Genomic DNA, 19,889 nt, shown 5'->3' with positions numbered 1-19,889 from the left:
GGTTCAGAACCACTGAGTCAGCATCCTACTATCATACTGTTACTACCCCATAAGGGATCAGAACCACCGAGTCAGCATCCTACTGTTACTACCCCATAAGGGTTCAGAACCACTGAGTCAGCATCCTACTATCATACTGTTACTACCCCATAAGGGTTCAGAACCACTGAGTCAGCATCCTACTATCATACTGTTACTACCCCATAAGGGTTCAGAACTACTGAGTCAGCATCCTACTGTTACTACCCCATAAGGGATCAGAACCACTGAGTCAGCATCCTACTATCATACCGTTACTACCCCATAAGAGTTCAAAACCACTGAGTCAGCATCCTACTATCATACTGTTACTACCCCATAAGGGATCAGAACCACTGAGTCAGCATCCTACTATCATACTGTTACTACCCCATAAGGGTTTAGAACTACTGAGTCAGCATCCTACTATCATACTGTTACTACCCCATAAGGGATCAGAACCACTGAGTCAGCATCCTACTATCATACTGTTACTACCCCATAAGGGTTCAGAACCATTGAGTCAGCATCCTACTATCATACTGTTACTACTCCATAAGGGTTCAGAACCACTGAGTCAGCATCCTACTATCATACTGTTACTACCCCATAAGGGATCAGAACCACTGAGTCAGCATCCTACTATCATACTGTTACTACCCCATAAGGGTTCAGAACCACTGAGTCAGTATCCTACTATCATACCGTTACTACCCCATAAGGGATCAGAACCACTGAGTCAGCATCCTACTATCATACTGTTACTACCCCATAAGGGTTCAGAACCACTGAGTCAGCATCCTACTGTTACTACCCCATAAGAGTTCAGAACCACTGAGTCAGCATCCTACTATCATACTGTTACTACCCCATAAGGGATCAGAACCACTGAGTCAGCATCCTACTATCATACTGTTACTACCCCATAAGGGTTCAGAACCACTGAGTCAGCATCCTACTATCATACTGTTACTACCCTATAAGGGTTCAGAACTACTGAGTCAGCATCCTACTATCATACTGTTACTACCCTATAAGGGTTCAGAACTACTGAGTCAGCATCCTACTATCATACTGCTACTACCCCATAAGGGTTCAGAACTACTGAGTCAGCATCCTACTATCATACTGCTACTACCCCATAAGGGTTCAGAACTACTGAGTCAGCATCCTACTGTTACTACCCCATAAGGGTTCAGAACCACTGAGTCAGCATCCTACTATCATACTGTTACTACCCCATAAGGGTTCAGAACCACTGAGTCAGCATCCTACTATCATACTGTTACTACCCTATAAGGGTTCAGAACTACTGAGTCAGCATCCTACTATCATACTGTTACTACCCTATAAGGGTTCAGAACTACTGAGTCAGCATCCTACTATCATACTGTTACTACCCCATAAGGGTTCAGAACCACTGAGTCAGCATCCTACTATCATACTGTTACTACCCTATAAGGGTTCAGAACTACTGAGTCAGCATCCTACTATCATACTGTTACTACCCTATAAGGGTTCAGAACTACTGAGTCAGCATCCTACTATCATACTGTTACTACCCCATAAGGGTTTAGAACCACTGAGTCAGCATCCTACTGTTACTACCCCATAAGGGATCAGAACCACTGAGTCAGCATCCTACTATCATACCGTTACTACCCCATAAGGGATCAGAACCACTGAGTCAGCATCCTACTATCATACTGTTACTACCCCATAAGGGTTTAGAACCACTGAGTCAGCATCCTACTATCATACTGTTACTACTCCATAAGGGTTCAGAACCACTGAGTCAGCATCCTACTATCATACTGTTACTACCCCATAAGGGATCAGAACCACTGAGTCAGCATCCTACTATCATACTGTTACTACCCCATAAGGGTTCAGAACCACTGAGTCAGCATCCTACTATCATACCGTTACTACCCCATAAGGGATCAGAACCACTGAGTCAGCATCCTACTATCATACTGTTACTACCCCATAAGGGTTCAGAACCACTGAGTCAGCATCCTACTGTTACTACCCCATAAGAGTTCAGAACCACTGAGTCAGCATCCTACTATCATACTGTTACTACCCCATAAGGGATCAGAACCACTGAGTCAGCATCCTACTATCATACTGTTACTACCCCATAAGGGATCAGAACCACTGAGTCAGCATCCTACTATCATACTGTTACTACCCTATAAGGGTTCAGAACTACTGAGTCAGCATCCTACTATCATACTGCTACTACCCCATAAGGGTTCAGAACTACTGAGTCAGCATCCTACTGTTACTACCCCATAAGGGTTCAGAACCACTGAGTCAGCATCCTACTATCATACTGTTACTACCCCATAAGGGTTCAAAACCACTCAGTCAGCATCCTACTATAATACTGTTACTACCCCATAAGGGTTCAAAACCACTGAGTCAGCATCCTACTATCATACTGTTACTACCCCATAAGGGATCAGAACAACTGAGTCAGCATCCTACTATCATACTGTTACTACCCCATAAGGGTTCAGAACCACTGAGTCAGCATCATACTGTTACTACCCCATAAGGGTTCAGAACCACTGAGTCAGCATCCTACTGTTACTACCCCATAAGGGTTCAGAACCACTGAGTCAGCATCCTACTATCATACTGTTACTACCCCATAAGGGTTCAGAACCACTGAGTCAGCATCATACTATCATACTGTTACTACCCCATAAGGGATCAGAACCACTGAGTCAGCATCCTACTATCATACTGTTACTACCCCATAAGAGTTCAAAACCACTGAGTCAGCATCCTACTATCATACTGTTACTACCCCATAAGGGTTTAGAACCACTGAGTCAGCATCCTACTGTTACTACCCCATAAGGGATCAGAACCACTGAGTCAGCATCCTACTATCATACCGTTACTACCCCATAAGAGTTCAAAACCACTGAGTCAGCATCCTACTATCATACTGTTACTACCCCATAAGGGATCAGAACCACTGAGTCAGCATCCTACTATCATACCGTTACTACCCCATAAGAGTTCAAAACCACTGAGTCAGCATCCTACTATCATACTGTTACTACCCCATAAGGGATCAGAACCACTGAGTCAGCATCCTACTATCATACTGTTACTACCCCATAAGGGTTCAGAACCATTGAGTCAGCATCCTACTATCATACTGTTACTACTCCATAAGGGTTCAGAACCACTGAGTCAGCATCCTACTATCATACTGTTACTACCCCATAAGGGATCAGAACCACTGAGTCAGCATCCTACTATCATACTGTTACTACCCCATAAGGGTTCAGAACCACTGAGTCAGTATCCTACTATCATACCGTTACTACCCCATAAGGGATCAGAACCACTGAGTCAGCATCCTACTATCATACTGTTACTACCCCATAAGGGTTCAGAACCACTGAGTCAGCATCCTACTGTTACTACCCCATAAGAGTTCAGAACCACTGAGTCAGCATCCTACTATCATACTGTTACTACCCCATAAGGGATCAGAACCACTGAGTCAGCATCCTACTATCATACTGTTACTACCCCATAAGGGTTCAGAACCACTGAGTCAGCATCCTACTATCATACTGTTACTACCCTATAAGGGTTCAGAACTACTGAGTCAGCATCCTACTATCATACTGTTACTACCCTATAAGGGTTCAGAACTACTGAGTCAGCATCCTACTATCATACTGCTACTACCCCATAAGGGTTCAGAACTACTGAGTCAGCATCCTACTATCATACTGCTACTACCCCATAAGGGTTCAGAACTACTGAGTCAGCATCCTACTGTTACTACCCCATAAGGGTTCAGAACCACTGAGTCAGCATCCTACTATCATACTGTTACTACCCCATAAGGGTTCAAAACCACTCAGTCAGCATCCTACTATAATACTGTTACTACCCCATAAGGGTTCAAAACCACTGAGTCAGCATCCTACTATCATACTGTTACTACCCCATAAGGGATCAGAACAACTGAGTCAGCATCCTACTATCATACTGTTACTACCCCATAAGGGTTCAGAACCACTGAGTCAGCATCATACTGTTACTACCCCATAAGGGTTCAGAACCACTGAGTCAGCATCCTACTGTTACTACCCCATAAGGGTTCAGAACCACTGAGTCAGCATCCTACTATCATACTGTTACTACCCCATAAGGGTTCAGAACCACTGAGTCAGCATCATACTATCATACTGTTACTACCCCATAAGGGATCAGAACCACTGAGTCAGCATCCTACTATCATACTGTTACTACCCCATAAGAGTTCAAAACCACTGAGTCAGCATCCTACTATCATACTGTTACTACCCCATAAGGGTTTAGAACCACTGAGTCAGCATCCTACTATCATACTGTTACTACTCCATAAGGGTTCAGAACCACTGAGTCAGCATCCTACTATCATACTGTTACTACCCCATAAGGGATCAGAACCACTGAGTCAGCATCCTACTATCATACCGTTACTACCCCATAAGAGTTCAAAACCACTGAGTCAGCATCCTACTATCATACTGTTACTACCCCATAAGGGTTCAGAACCACTGAGTCAGCATCCTACTATCATACCGTTACTACCCCATAAGGGATCAGAACCACTGAGTCAGCATCGTACTGTTACTACCCCATAAGGGATCAGAACCACTGAGTCAGCATCCTACTATCATACTGTTACTACCCCATAAGGGTTCAGAACCACTGAGTCAGCATCCTACTATAATACTGTTACTACCCCATAAGGGTTCAGAACCACTGAGTCAGCATCCTACTATCATACCGTTACTACCCCATAAGGGATCAGAACCACTGAGTCAGCATCCTACTGTTACTACCCCATAAGGGTTCAGAACCACTGAGTCAGCATCCTACTATCATACCGTTACTACCCCATAAGGGTTCAGAACCACTGAGTCAGCATCCTACTATCATACTGTTACTACTCCATAAGGGTTCAGAACCACTGAGTCAGCATCCTACTATCATACTGTTACTACCCCATAAGGGTTCAGAACCACTGAGTCAGCATCCTACTATCATACTGTTACTACCCATAAGGGTTCAGAACCACTGAGTCAGCATCCTACTGTTACTACCCTATAAGGGTTCAGAACCACTGAGTCAGCATCCTACTATCATACTGTTACTACCCATAAGGGTTCAGAACCACTGAGTCAGCATCCTACTGTTACTACCCCCATAAGGGTTCAGAACCACTGAGTCAGCATCCTACTATCATACTGTTACTACCCCATAGGGGATCAGAACCACTGAGTCAGCATCCTACTATCATACTGTTACTACCCCATAAGGGTTCAGAACCACTGAGTCAGCATCCTACTATCATACTGTTACTACCCCATAAGGGTTCAAAACCACTGAGTCAGCATCCTACTATCATACTGTTACTACCCCATAGGGGATCAGAACCACTGAGTCAGCATCCTACTATCATACTGTTACTACCCCATAAGGGTTTAGAACTACTGAGTCAGCATCCTACTATCATACTGTTACTACCCCATAAGGGTTCAGAACCACTGAGTCAGCATCCTACTATCATACTGTTACTACCCCATAAGGGTTCAGAACTACTGAGTCAGCATCCTACTGTTACTACCCCATAAGGGTTCAGAACCACTGAGTCAGCATCCTACAATCATACTGTTACTACCCCATAAGGGATCAGAACCACTGAGTCAGCATCCTACTGTTACTACCCCATAAGGGTTTACAGAACCACTGAGTCAGCATCCTACTATCATACTGTTACTACCCCATAAGGGTTTAGAACCACGTAGTCAGCATCCTACTATCATACTGTTACTACCCCATAAGGGATCAGAACCACTGAGTCAGCATCCTACTGTTACTACCCCATAAGGGTTCAGAACCACTGAGTCAGCATCCTACTATCATACTGTTACTACCCCATAAGGGTTTAGAACCACTTAGTCAGCATCCTACTATCATACTGTTACTACCCCATAAGGGATCAGAACCACTGAGTCAGCATCCTACTGTTACTACCCCATAAGGGTTTAGAACCACTGAGTCAGCATCCTACTATCATACTGTTACTACCCCATAAGGGTTCAGAACTACTGAGTCAGCATCCTACTATCATACTGTTACTACCCCATAAGGGATCAGAACCACTGAGTCAGCATCCTACTATCATACTGTTACTACCCCATAAGGGTTCAGAACCACTGAGTCAGCATCCTACTATCATACTGTTACTACCCCATAAGGGTTCAGAACCACTGAGTCAGCATCCTACTATCATACTGTTACTACCCCATAAGGGTTCAGAACCACTGAGTCAGCATCCTACTATCATACTGTTACTACCCCATAAGGGTTCAGAACCACTGAGTCAGCATCCTACTATCATACTGTTACTACCCCATAGGGGATCAGAACCACTGAGTCAGCATCCTACTATCATACTGTTACTACCCCATAAGGGTTCAAAACCACTGAGTCAGCATCCTACTATCATACTGTTACTACCCCATAAGGGTTCAGAACTACAGAGTCAGCATCCTACTGTTACTACCCCATAAGGGATCAGAACCACTGAGTCAGCATCCTACTATCATACTGTTACTACCCCATAAGGGTTCAGAACCACTGAGTCAGCATCCTACAATCATACTGTTACTACCCCATAAGGGATCAGAACCACTGAGTCAGCATCCTACTGTTACTACCCCATAAGGGTTCAGAACCACTGAGTCAGCATCCTACTATCATACTGTTACTACCCCATAAGGGTTTAGAACCACGTAGTCAGCATCCTACTATCATACTGTTACTACCCCATAAGGGATCAGAACCACTGAGTCAGCATCCTACTGTTACTACCCCATAAGGGTTCAGAACCACTGAGTCAGCATCCTACTATCATACTGTTACTACCCCATAAGGGTTTAGAACCACGTAGTCAGCATCCTACTATCATACTGTTACTACCCCATAAGGGATCAGAACCACTGAGTCAGCATCCTACTGTTACTACCCCATAAGGGTTTAGAACCACTGAGTCAGCATCCTACTATCATACTGTTACTACCCCATAAGGGATCAGAACCACTGAGTCAGCATCCTACTATCATACTGTTACTACCCCATAAGGGTTCAGAACCACTGAGTCAGCATCCTACTATCATACTGTTACTACCCCATAAGGGTTCAGAACCACTGAGTCAGCATCCTACTATCATACTGTTACTACCCCATAAGGGTTCAGAACCACTGAGTCAGCATCCTACTATCATACTGTTACTACCCCATAAGGGATCAGAACCACTGAGTCAGCATCCTACTATCATACTGTTACTACCCCATAAGGGATCAGAACTACTGAGTCAGCATCCTACTATCATACTGTTACTACCCCATAAGGGTTTAGAACTACTGAGTCAGCATCCTACTATCATACTGTTACTACCCCATAAGGGTTCAGAACCACTGAGTCAGCATCCTACTATCATACTGTTACTACCCCATAAGGGTTCAGAACTACTGAGTCAGCATCCTACTGTTACTACCCCATAAGGGATCAGAACCACTGAGTCAGCATCCTACTGTTACTACCCCATAAGGGTTCAGAACCACTGAGTCAGCATCCTACTATCATACTGTTACTACCCCATAAGGGATCAGAACCACCGAGTCAGCATCCTACTGTTACTACCCCATAAGGGTTCAGAACCACTGAGTCAGCATCCTACTATCATACTGTTACTACTACATAAGGGTTTAGAACCACGTAGTCAGCATCCTACTATCATACTGTTACTAACCCATAAGGGATCAGAACCACTGAGTCAGCATCCTACTGTTACTACCCCATAAGGGTTCAGAACCACTGAGTCAGCATCCTACTATCATACTGTTACTACCCCATAAGGGATCAGAACCACTGAGTCAGCATCCTACTATCATACTGTTACTACCCCATAAGGGTTCAGAACCACTGAGTCAGCATCCTACTATCATACTGTTACTACCCCATAAGGGTTCAGAACCACTGAGTCAGCATCCTACTATCATACTGTTACTACCCCATAAGGGTTCAGAACCACTGAGTCAGCATCCTACTATCATACTGTTACTACCCCATAAGGGTTTAGAACCACTGAGTCAGCATCCTACTATCATACTGTTACTACCCCATAAGGGATCAGAACCACTGAGTCAGCATCCTACTATCATACTGTTACTACCCCATAAGGGTTTAGAACCACTGAGTCAGCATCCTACTATCATACTGTTACTACCCCATAAGGGTTCAGAACTACAGAGTCAGCATCCTACTGTTACTACCCCATAAGGGATCAGAACCACTGAGTCAGCATCCTACTATCATACTGTTACTACCCCATAAGGGTTCAGAACCACTGAGTCAGCATCCTACAATCATACTGTTACTACCCCATAAGGGATCAGAACCACTGAGTCAGCATCCTACTGTTACTACCCCATAAGGGTTCAGAACCACTGAGTCAGCATCCTACTATCATACTGTTACTACCCCATAAGGGTTTAGAACCACGTAGTCAGCATCCTACTATCATACTGTTACTACCCCATAAGGGATCAGAACCACTGAGTCAGCATCCTACTGTTACTACCCCATAAGGGTTCAGAACCACTGAGTCAGCATCCTACTATCATACTGTTACTACCCCATAAGGGTTTAGAACCACGTAGTCAGCATCCTACTATCATACTGTTACTACCCCATAAGGGATCAGAACCACTGAGTCAGCATCCTACTGTTACTACCCCATAAGGGTTTAGAACCACTGAGTCAGCATCCTACTATCATACTGTTACTACCCCATAAGGGATCAGAACCACTGAGTCAGCATCCTACTATCATACTGTTACTACCCCATAAGGGTTCAGAACCACTGAGTCAGCATCCTACTATCATACTGTTACTACCCCATAAGGGTTCAGAACCACTGAGTCAGCATCCTACTATCATACTGTTACTACCCCATAAGGGTTCAGAACCACTGAGTCAGCATCCTACTATCATACTGTTACTACCCCATAAGGGTTCAGAACCACTGAGTCAGCATCCTACTATCATACTGTTACTACCCCATAGGGGATCAGAACCACTGAGTCAGCATCCTACTATCATACTGTTACTACCCCATAAGGGTTTAGAACCACTGAGTCAGCATCCTACTATCATACTGTTACTACCCCATAAGGGTTCAGAACCACTGAGTCAGCATCCTACTATCATACTGTTACTACCCCATAAGGGATCAGAACCACTGTGTCAGCATCCTACTGTTACTACCCCATAAGGGATCAGAACCACTGAGTCAGCATCCTACTATAATACTGTTACTACCCCGTAAGGGATCAGAACCACTGAGTCAGCATCCTACAATCATACTGTTACTACCCCATAAGGGATCAGAACCACTGAGTCAGCATCCTACTGTTACTACCCCATAAGGGTTCAGAACCACTGAGTCAGCATCCTACTATCATACTGTTACTACCCCATAAGGGTTTAGAACCACGTAGTCAGCATCCTACTATCATACTGTTACTACCCCATAAGGGATCAGAACCACTGAGTCAGCATCCTACTGTTACTACCCCATAAGGGTTCAGAACCACTGAGTCAGCATCCTACTATCATACTGTTACTACTACATAAGGGTTTAGAACCACGTAGTCAGCATCCTACTATCATACTGTTACTAACCCATAAGGGATCAGAACCACTGAGTCAGCATCCTACTGTTACTACCCCATAAGGGTTCAGAACCACTGAGTCAGCATCCTACTATCATACTGTTACTACCCCATAAGGGATCAGAACCACTGAGTCAGCATCCTACTATCATACTGTTACTACCCCATAAGGGATCAGAACCACTGAGTCAGCATCCTACTATCATACTGTTACTACCCCATAAGGGATCAGAACCACTGAGTCAGCATCCTACTATCATACTGTTACTACCCCATAAGAGTTCAAAACCACTGAGTCAGCATCCTACTATCATACTGTTACTACCCCATAAGGGTTCAGAACCACTGAGTCAGCATCCTACTATCATACTGTTACTACCCCATAAGGGTTTAGAACCACTGAGTCAGCATCCTACTATCATACTGTTACTACCCCATAAGGGATCAGAACCACTGAGTCAAGCATCCTACTATCATACTGTTACTACCCCATAAGGGTTTAGAACCACTGAGTCAGCATCCTACTATCATACTGTTACTACCCCATAAGGGTTTAGAACCACTGAGTCAGCATCCTACTATCATACTGTTACTACCCCATAAGGGTTTAGAACCACTGAGTCAGCATCCTACTATCATACCGTTACTACCCCATAAGGGTTCAGAACTACTGAGTCAGCATCCTACTATCATACTGTTACTACCCCATAAGGGTTCAGAACCACTGAGTCAGCATCCTACTGTTACTACCCCATAAGGGTTCAGAACCACTGAGTCAACATCCTACTATCATACCGTTACTACCCCATTAGGTAGGGGTTCTTAAAGTTTTTCAGCCTGGGACCCAAATTAGAAATGTTGTGTTTTCCTCGGACATAAGCTTAGGAAAATATGCAACTATATTTAAATCTTGGTACATTTTTATGCCCTTATGCCTAAAACAAATGCAATATAGACCAAAACAAATAACACTGCAATTAAATATTCATGTTTAGTCCCCCCCCCCCATTAAAAACACTATTACATATCTGTCTAAATTGGATCTGTTGCTGCTAAAAATACAATAAATAATTTAAATTCTGAACTGGAATAAACTGATTGATCACACAGATGTCGACTAGAAAACATACACAGTCCTAATGAGAGGTGAAGCATCAACAAGCACCTCTATATCTGGTAATGTCCTAAATAATGTACGTTCAGAGACAGCCAGCAACATGGAGGAGTCCAGCTCTGAACCCCTAACTCTCTCTCTCAAACAAACATCTCTGATTCTAAACTAGTTGTAGACCTATCTTTTGTCATATAGTGCCACTGTAAGCCTACATTATAAGTGTACTTAAGGGGACAGAGAGGTATTATAAACCTGCCTAAATTGACAAAAGAGGTGTTGTAAGCCTACCTTCGGTAACAGAGATATGCTATGAGCCTACCTTCGGTAACAGAGATATATTTGAAGCCTACCTTCGGTAACAGAGATATGCTATAAGCCTACCTTCGGTAACAGAGATATATTGGAAGCCTACCTTCGGTAACAAAGATATGCTATAAATCTACCTTCGGTAACAGAGATATATTGGAAGCCTACCTTCGGTAACAGAGATATGCTATGAGCCTACCTTCGGTAACAGAGATATATTGGAAGCCTACCTTCGGTAACAGAGATATGCTATGAGCCTACCTTCGGTAACAGAGATATATTGGAAGCCTACCTTCGGTAACAGAGATATATTGGAAGCCTACCTTCGGTAACAGAGATATATTGGAAGCCTACCTTCGGTAACAGAGATATATTGGAAGCCTACCTTCGGTAACAGAGATATATTGGAAGCCTACCTTCGGTAACAGAGATATGCTATAAGCCTACCTTCGGTAACAGAGATATATTGGAAGCCTACCTTCGGTAACAAAGATATGCTATAAGCCTACCTTCGGTAACAGAGATATGCTATGAGCCTACCTTCGGTAACAGAGATATGCTATAAGCCTACCTTCGGTAACAGAGATATATTGGAAGCCTACCTTCGGTAACAGAGATATGCTATAAGCCTACCTTCGGTAACAGAGATATATTGGAAGCCTACCTTCGGTAACAGAGATATATTGGAAGCCTACCTTCGGTAACAGAGATATATTGGAAGCCTACCTTCGGTAACAGAGATATATTGGAAGCCTACCTTCGGTAACAGAGATATATTGGAAGCCTACCTTCGGTAACAGAGATATATTGGAAGCCTACCTTCGGTAACAGAGATATATTGGAAGCCTACCTTCGGTAACAGAGATATGCTATGAGCCTACCTTCGGTAACAGAGATATGCTATAAGCCTACCTTCGGTAACAGAGATATATTTGAAGCCTACCTTCGGTAACAGAGATATGCTATAAGCCTACCTTCGGTAACAGAGATATATTGGAAGCCTACCTTCGGTAACAAAGATATGCTATAAGCCTACCTTCGGTAACAGAGATATGCTATGAGCCTACCTTCGGTAACAGAGATATGCTATAAGCCTACCTTCGGTAACAGAGATATATTTGAAGCCTACCTTCGGTAACAGAGATATGCTATAAGCCTACCTTCGGTAACAGAGATATATTGGAAGCCTACCTTCGGTAACAGAGATATATTGGAAGCCTACCTTCAGTAACAGAGATATATTGGAAGCCTACCTTCGGTAACAGAGATATATTGGAAGCCTACCTTCGGTAACAGAGATATATTGGAAACCTACCTTCTGTAACAGAGATATATTGGAAGCCTACCTTTGGTAACAGAGATATATTGGAAGCCTACCTTCGGTAACAGAGATATATTGGAAGCCTACCTTCGGTAACAGAGATATATTGGAAGCCTGCCTTCGGTAACAGAGATTCTGTTGGAAGCCTACCTTCGGTAACAGAGATATATTGGAAGCCTACCTTCAGTAACAGAGATATATTGGAAGCCTACCTTTGGCAACAGAGATATATTGGAAGCCTACCTTCGGTAACAGAGATATATTGGAAGCCAGCCTTCAGTAACAGAGATATATTGGAAGTCTACCTTCGGTAACAGAGATATATTGTAAGCCTACCTTCGGTAACAGAGATGTGTTGGAAGCCTACCTTCGGTAACAGAGATATATTGGAAGCCTACCTTCGGTAACAGAGATGTGTTGGAAGCCTACCTTCGGTAACAGAGATTCTGTTGGAAGCCTACCTTCGGTAACAGAGATATATTGTAAGCCTACCTTCGGTAACAGAGATATATTGGATGCCTACCTTCGGTAACAGAGATTCTGTTGCAAGCATACCTTCGGTAACAGAGATATATTGGAAGCCTACCTTCGGTAACAGAGATATATTGGAAGCCTACCTTCGGTAACAGAGATATATTGGAAGCCTACCTTAGGTAACAGAGATGTGTTGGAAGCCTACCTTCGGTAACAGAGATATTTTGGAAGCCTACCTTCGGTAACAGAGATATATTGGAAGCCTACCTTAGGTAACAGAGATATATTGGAAGCCTACCTTAGGTAACAGAGATGTGTTGGAAGCCTACCTTCGGTAACAGAGATGTGTTGGAAGCCTACCTTCGGTAACAGAGATGTGTTGGAAGCCTACCTTTGGTAACAGAGAGATGTTGGAAGCCTACCTTCGGTAACAGAGATATGTTGGAAGCCTACCTTCGGTAACAGAGATATATTGGAAGCCTACCTTCGGTAACAGAGATAAATTGGAAGCCTACCTTCGGTAACAGATATTTTGGAAGCCTACCTTCGGTAACAGAGATATATTGGAAGCCTACCTTCGGTAACAGAGATATATTGGAAGCCTACCTTCGGTAACAGAGATGTGTTGGAAGCCTACCTTTGGTAACAGAGATATATTGGAAGCCTACCTTCGGTAACAGAGATATATTGGAAGCCTACCTTCGGTAACAGAGATATATTGGAAGCCTACCTTCGGTAACAGAGATATATTGGAAGCCTACCTTCGGTAACAGAGATATATTGGAAGCCTACCTTCGGTAACAGAGATATATTGGAAGCCTACCTTCGGTAACAGAGATATATTGGAAGCCTACCTTCGGTAACAGAGATATATTGGAAGCCTACCTTCGGTAACAGAGATATATTGGAAGCCTACCTTCGGTAACAGAGATATATTGGAAGCCTACCTTCGGTAACAGAGATATATTGGAAGCCTACCTTCGGTAACAGAGATATATTGGAAGCCTACCTTCGGTAACAGAGATATGTTGGAAGCCTACCTTCGGTAACAGAGATATATTGGAAGCCTACTGTCGGTAACAGAGATATATTGGAAGCCTACTGTCGGTAACAGAGATATATTGGAAGCCTACCTTCGGTAACAGAGATATATTGGAAGCCTACCTTCGGTAACAGAGATATATTGGAAACCTACTTTCGGTAACAGAGATATATTGGAAGCCTACCTTCGGTAACAGAGATATATTGGAAGCCTTGGAAGTAACAGAGATATATTGGAAGCTACCTTCGTAACAGAGATATATTGGAAGCCTACCTTCGGTAACAGAGATATATTGGAAGCCTACCTTCAGTAACAGAGATATATTGGAAGCCTACCTTCGGTAACAGAGATATATTGGAAGCCTACCTTCGGTAACAGAGATATATTGGAAGCCTACCTTCGGTAACAGAGATATATTGGAAGCCTACCTTCGGTAACAGAGATATATTGGCCTACCTTCGCAGAGATATACCTTCGGTAACAGAGATATATTGGAAGCCTACCTTCGGTAACAGAGATATATTGGAAGCCTACCTTCGGTAACAGAGATATATTGGAAGCCTACCTTCGGTAACAGAGATATATTGGAAGCCTACCTTCGGTAACAGAGATGTGTTGGAAGCCTACCTTCGGTAACAGAGATATATTGGAAGCCTACCTTCGGTAACAGAGATATATTGGAAGCCTACCTTCGGTAACAGAGATATATTGGAAGCCTACCTTCGGTAACAGAGATATATTGGAAGCCTACCTTCGGTAACAGAGATATATTGGAAGCCTACCTTCGGTAACAGAGATATATTGGAAGCCTACCTTCGGTAACAGAGATATGCTATGAGCCTACCTTCGGTAACAGAGATATATTGGAAGCCTAACTTCGGTAACAGAGATATGCTATGAGCCTACCTTTGGTAACAGAGATATATTGGAAGCCTACCTTCGGTAACAGAGATATATTGGAAGCCTAGCTTCAGTAACAGATATATATTGGAAGCCTACCTTCGATAACAGAAATATATTGTAAGCCTACCTTCGGTAACAGAGATATATTTGAAGCCTACCTTATATAGATAACAGAGATAGATTGAATAAGCCTACCTTCGGTAATAGAGATATATTGGAACCTACTTAACAGAGATATTTTGTAGCCTACCTGGTAACAGAGATATATTGGAACCTACCTTAACAGGTATAATAAGCCTACCTTCAGTAACAGAGATATTTTGGATGCCTACCTTCGGTAACAGAGATATTTGGAAGCCTACCTAACAGAGATATATTGGTGACATATAGATATATTGCTATTATATATTGGAAGCCTATGTAACAGAGATATATTGTGAAGCCTATTATAAACCTACCTTCGGTAACAGGGATATATTGGAAGCCTACCTTCGGTAACAGAGATATATTGAAGCCTACCTTCGGTAACAGAGATATGCTATGACCTACCTTCGGTAACAGAGATATATTGAAGCCTACCTTAAGGTAACAGAGATATGCTATAGCCTACCTTTGGTAACAGAGATATATTGGAAGCCTACCTTGGTAACAGAGATATATTGGAAGCCTACCTTAACAGAGATATATTGTACTTTCGGTAACAGAGATATATTGTAAGCCTATTATAACAGAGATATATTTGAAGCCTACCTTCGGTAACAGAGATATTGGAAGCCTACCTATGGTGACAGATATATTGTACCTTTGGTAATAGAGATATAAGCCTACCTTTGGTAACAGAGATATATTGGTGACATAGAACAGATATATTGGAAGCCTACCTGTAAGGTAACAGAGAGATTATAAACCTACATATGGTGACAGAGATATATTGGAAGCCTACCTTTATAAACCTACTTAAGTAACAGAGATAGATTATAAACCTACCTTCGGTAACAGAGATGTGTTGGAAGCCTACCTTCGGTAACAGAGATAGATAAGCCTACCTTCGGTAACAGAGATGTGTTGGAAGCCTCTACATAACAGAGATATATTGGAAGCCTACCTTCGGTAACAGAGATATATTGGAAGCCTACCTTCGGTAACAGAGATATGTTGGAAGCCTACCTTCGGAAACTAAGTGGCGCTCTCGGTCTACGTAACTTGACAGAGTTATAATACGCAAACTTAATCTAAAACAGAGGTATTATAAACCTACCTAATGTGACATAAAACCATTATAGACCTACTTAAGGTAAAATATATGTATTATAAGCTTTGATTATATAGTGGTATTATAAACCTACTTAAGGTAAAATAGATGTGTTATAAACCTACGTAAGGTGACATAGCGCTGTTATAAACCTATGTAAGGTAATATAGTGATATTATAAACCTACATATGGTGACAGAGTTTTTATAGACATACTTAAGATAACAGAAGTGTTATAAACCTACTTAAGATAACAGAGGTGTTATAAACCTACTTAAGGTGACATAGAGCTGTTATAAACCTACTTAAGATAACAGCAGTGTTATAAACCTATGTAAGGTAACATAATGATATTATAAACCTACATATGGTGACAGAGCTGTTATAAACCTACTTAAGATAACAGAGGTGTTATAAACCTAATTAAGATAACAGCAGTGTTATAAACCTACTTAAGGTGACATAGAGCTATTATAAACCTATGTAAGGTAACATAGTGATATTATAAACCTACATATGGTGACAGAGGTGTTATAAACCTACTTAAGGTGACATAGAGCTATTATAAACCTATGTAATGTAACATAGTGATATTATAAACCTACATATGGTGACAGAGGTGTTATAGACATACTTAAGGTGACATAGAGCTATTATAAACCTATGTAAGGTAACATAGTGATATTATAAACCTACATATGGTGACAGAGGTGTTATAAACCTACTTAAGGTGACATAGAGCTATTATAAACCTATGTAAGGTAACATAGTGATATTATAAACCTACATATGGTGACAGAGGTGTTATAAACCTACTTAAGGTGACATAGAGCTATTATAAACCTATGTAATGTAACATAGTGATATTATAAACCTACATATGGTGACAGAGGTGTTATAAACCTACTTAAGGTGACATAGAGCTATTATAAACCTATGAAATGTAACATAGTGATATTATAAACCTACATATGGTGACAGAGGTGTTATAGACATACTTAAGGTGACATAGAGCTATTATAAACCTATGTAAGGTAACATAGTGATATTATAAACCTACATATGGTGACAGAAGTGTTATAGACATACTTAAGGTGACATAGAGCTATTATAAACCTATGTAAGGTAACATAGTGATATTATAAAAAAGGTGTTGTGAGCCTACCTTCGGTGACGTAGTCTCGCAGGAAGCTGTGGTTGACTTTGGAGCTCTCGGTGTCCTCCCCCATTGGAAGCAAAGGAAGGGGGACCCGACCTGGACCAATCAGAGCTCTCTCTCCGCTCCCAGGCTCTGCCCATACTGCTGGGGCCTAGCGTAGTGGCCTGGGGCAAGGCATCATGGGATATGGAGGGACGGAGGTATAGAGGGGATAGAGGGAAGAGAGGGAGAGGTGTGGTGAGGATGGAGAGAGAGAGAGGGGGAAGAGAGGGAAGGAGTTTGGTAAGGTGTGGAGAGGGACGGAAGGGTGAACAGGAGAGGGGGTGGAGAGAGAGAGAGAGAGAGAGAGAGAGAGAGAGAGAGAGAGATTAGGTAGAAAAGGATGAGAGGGGAGGGGACCTGAGAGAAGGTGGATCGCCCACACACACTCCCACAGCACGCGGCGTGACCTCTGATAAAAACACACACTACACACACCACTACACACACCACTAAACACACCAGGCCAGCAAGAGAAGTCCCGAAATAATGAGAAGTCCACTGATACGCTGTTAGAGAGAGTAGTCCATTTGTCTGCCTGTGACTGCTGTGAGAAAGAGAGGGAGAGAGTAGCACTCCTCCGTGTGCTTGATAATATCCACTGCGCTGCAGTATTTCCTTGGTAACAAACAGGAACAGGAACTGTAGCAGTAGTAGTAGCAGAAGTATTTCCTTGGTAACAAACCGGAACAGCAATTGTAGCAGGAGTATTTCCTTGGTAACAAACAGGAACAGGAACTGTAGTATCAGCAGTATTTCCTTGGTAACAAACAGGAACAGGAATTGTAGTAGCAGGAGTATTTCCTTGGTAACAAACAGGAACAGGAATTGTAGTAGCAGCAGTATTCCCTTGTTAACAACAGGAACAGGAACTGTAGCAGTAGTAGTAGTAGCAGCAGTATTTCCTTGGTAACAAACAGGAACTGTAGCAGTAGTAGTTCTTGGTCTCAGAGTGTGGAAGTCCTTGAAGGAGAGCGCAGGAGAACAGGATCTCTGCTACTCGAGGAGGAGGAGGAGGAAGAGGAGACAAGGCCTCGACACACCTTCCTACGTTCTGCCTGTCGGCTTGTTTTGCCTGCCTGTCTCTCTGCCTGCCTGTCTCTCTGCCTGCGTGTCGGTCTGCCTGCGTGTCTCTCTGCCTGTCTGTCTGTCTGCTGCTGCTATGTCCTCTGTACTGCAGTGTCACTGAGCAGGCAGGCAGGCAGGGGCACGTGTGTCTCTGTGTGGAGAGGAAAGGGGAGAGAGAGAGAGAGAGAGAGAGAGAGAGAGAGAGAGAGAGAGAGAGAGGGTGGCGGGATGAGCAAAAAGGAGAGAGGGAGAAAGCGAGAGTAGAGGATGCCGTGGGTCTGTCGCTGCAGCCTCTTTCCAGCTTAGCCAACCAGAGCACAGCTCTCAGTCACGACTCCGCCCACTGCAGGTGATGAGAGGGAAGTGGCCGGCAGATGGAACAGTGGAGAGAACGAGAGGAGAGGAGAGGAGAGGAGAGGAGGAGAGGAGAGGAGAGGAGAGGAGAGGAGAGGAGAGAGGAGAGGAGAGGAGAGGAGAGGAGAGGAGAGCTCTGAGAGGAGAGGAGAGGAGAGGAGGAGAGAGAGAGGTCTGAGAGGAGTGTACTACATACGAGAGGAGAGGAGGAGGAAGAGAGCGAGGTCTGAATACTCATACCAGTGTAGAGGAGAGGAGAGGAGAGGAGAGGAGAGGAGAGGAGAGGAGAGGAGAGGAGAGGGAGCTCTGAATACCCATACCAGTGTACTACATACGAGAGGAGAGGAGGAGAGAGAGAGCGAGGTCTGAATACCCATACCAGTGTACTACATACGAGAGGAGAGGAGGAGGAGAGGGGGAGAGGAGGAGGAGAGGAGGAGAGGAGAGGAGGAGGAGAGAGGGAGCTCTGAATACCCATACCAGTGTACTACATACGAGAGGAGAGGAGGAGAGAGAGAGAGCGAGGTCTGAATACCCATACCAGTGTACTACACACGAGAGGAGAGGAGGAGGAGAGAGGGGGAGAGGAGGAGGAGAGGAGAGGAGGGAGGAGGAGAGAGGGAGCTCTGAATACCCACACCAGTGTACTACATATGAGAGGAGAGGAGGAGGAGAGAGGGAGGTCTGAAATACCCATACCAGTGTACTACATACGAGAGGAGAGGAGGAGGAGAGAGGGAGGTCTGAATACCCATACCAGTGTACTACATACGAGAGGAGAGGAGGAGGAGAGAGGGAGGTCTGAATACCCATACCAGTGTACTACATACGAGAGGAGAGGAGGAGGAGAGAGGGAGGTCTGAATACCCATACCAGTGTACTACATACGAGAGGAGAGGAGGAGAGAGGGAGGTCTGAATACCCATACCAGTGTACTACATATGAGAGGAGAGGAGGAGGAGAGGGGGAGGGAGGTCTGAATACCCATACCAGTGTACTACATACGAGAGGAGAGGAGGAGGAGAGAGGGGAGGTCTGAATACCCATACCAGTGTACTACATACGAGAGGA

General features: G+C 43.5%; 1 pseudogene; it reads right to left on the bottom strand.

Moving 5' to 3' along the window:
- LOC127928189 (serine/threonine-protein phosphatase 2A 55 kDa regulatory subunit B gamma isoform-like) overlaps positions 1 to 18,628 on the bottom strand; it is a 52,126-nt pseudogene extending 33,498 nt beyond the window's left edge.
- Between the last annotated feature and the right edge of the window lie 1,261 nt (positions 18,629 to 19,889).

Source organism: Oncorhynchus keta, unplaced genomic scaffold, assembly GCF_023373465.1.
Source record: "Oncorhynchus keta strain PuntledgeMale-10-30-2019 unplaced genomic scaffold, Oket_V2 Un_scaffold_22896_pilon_pilon, whole genome shotgun sequence".
In the NCBI taxonomy this organism is placed as follows: Eukaryota; Metazoa; Chordata; class Actinopteri; order Salmoniformes; family Salmonidae; genus Oncorhynchus; species Oncorhynchus keta.
The sequence above is the reverse complement of the archived record's forward strand: the minus strand, read 5'-3'. Positions and strand labels throughout refer to the sequence as shown.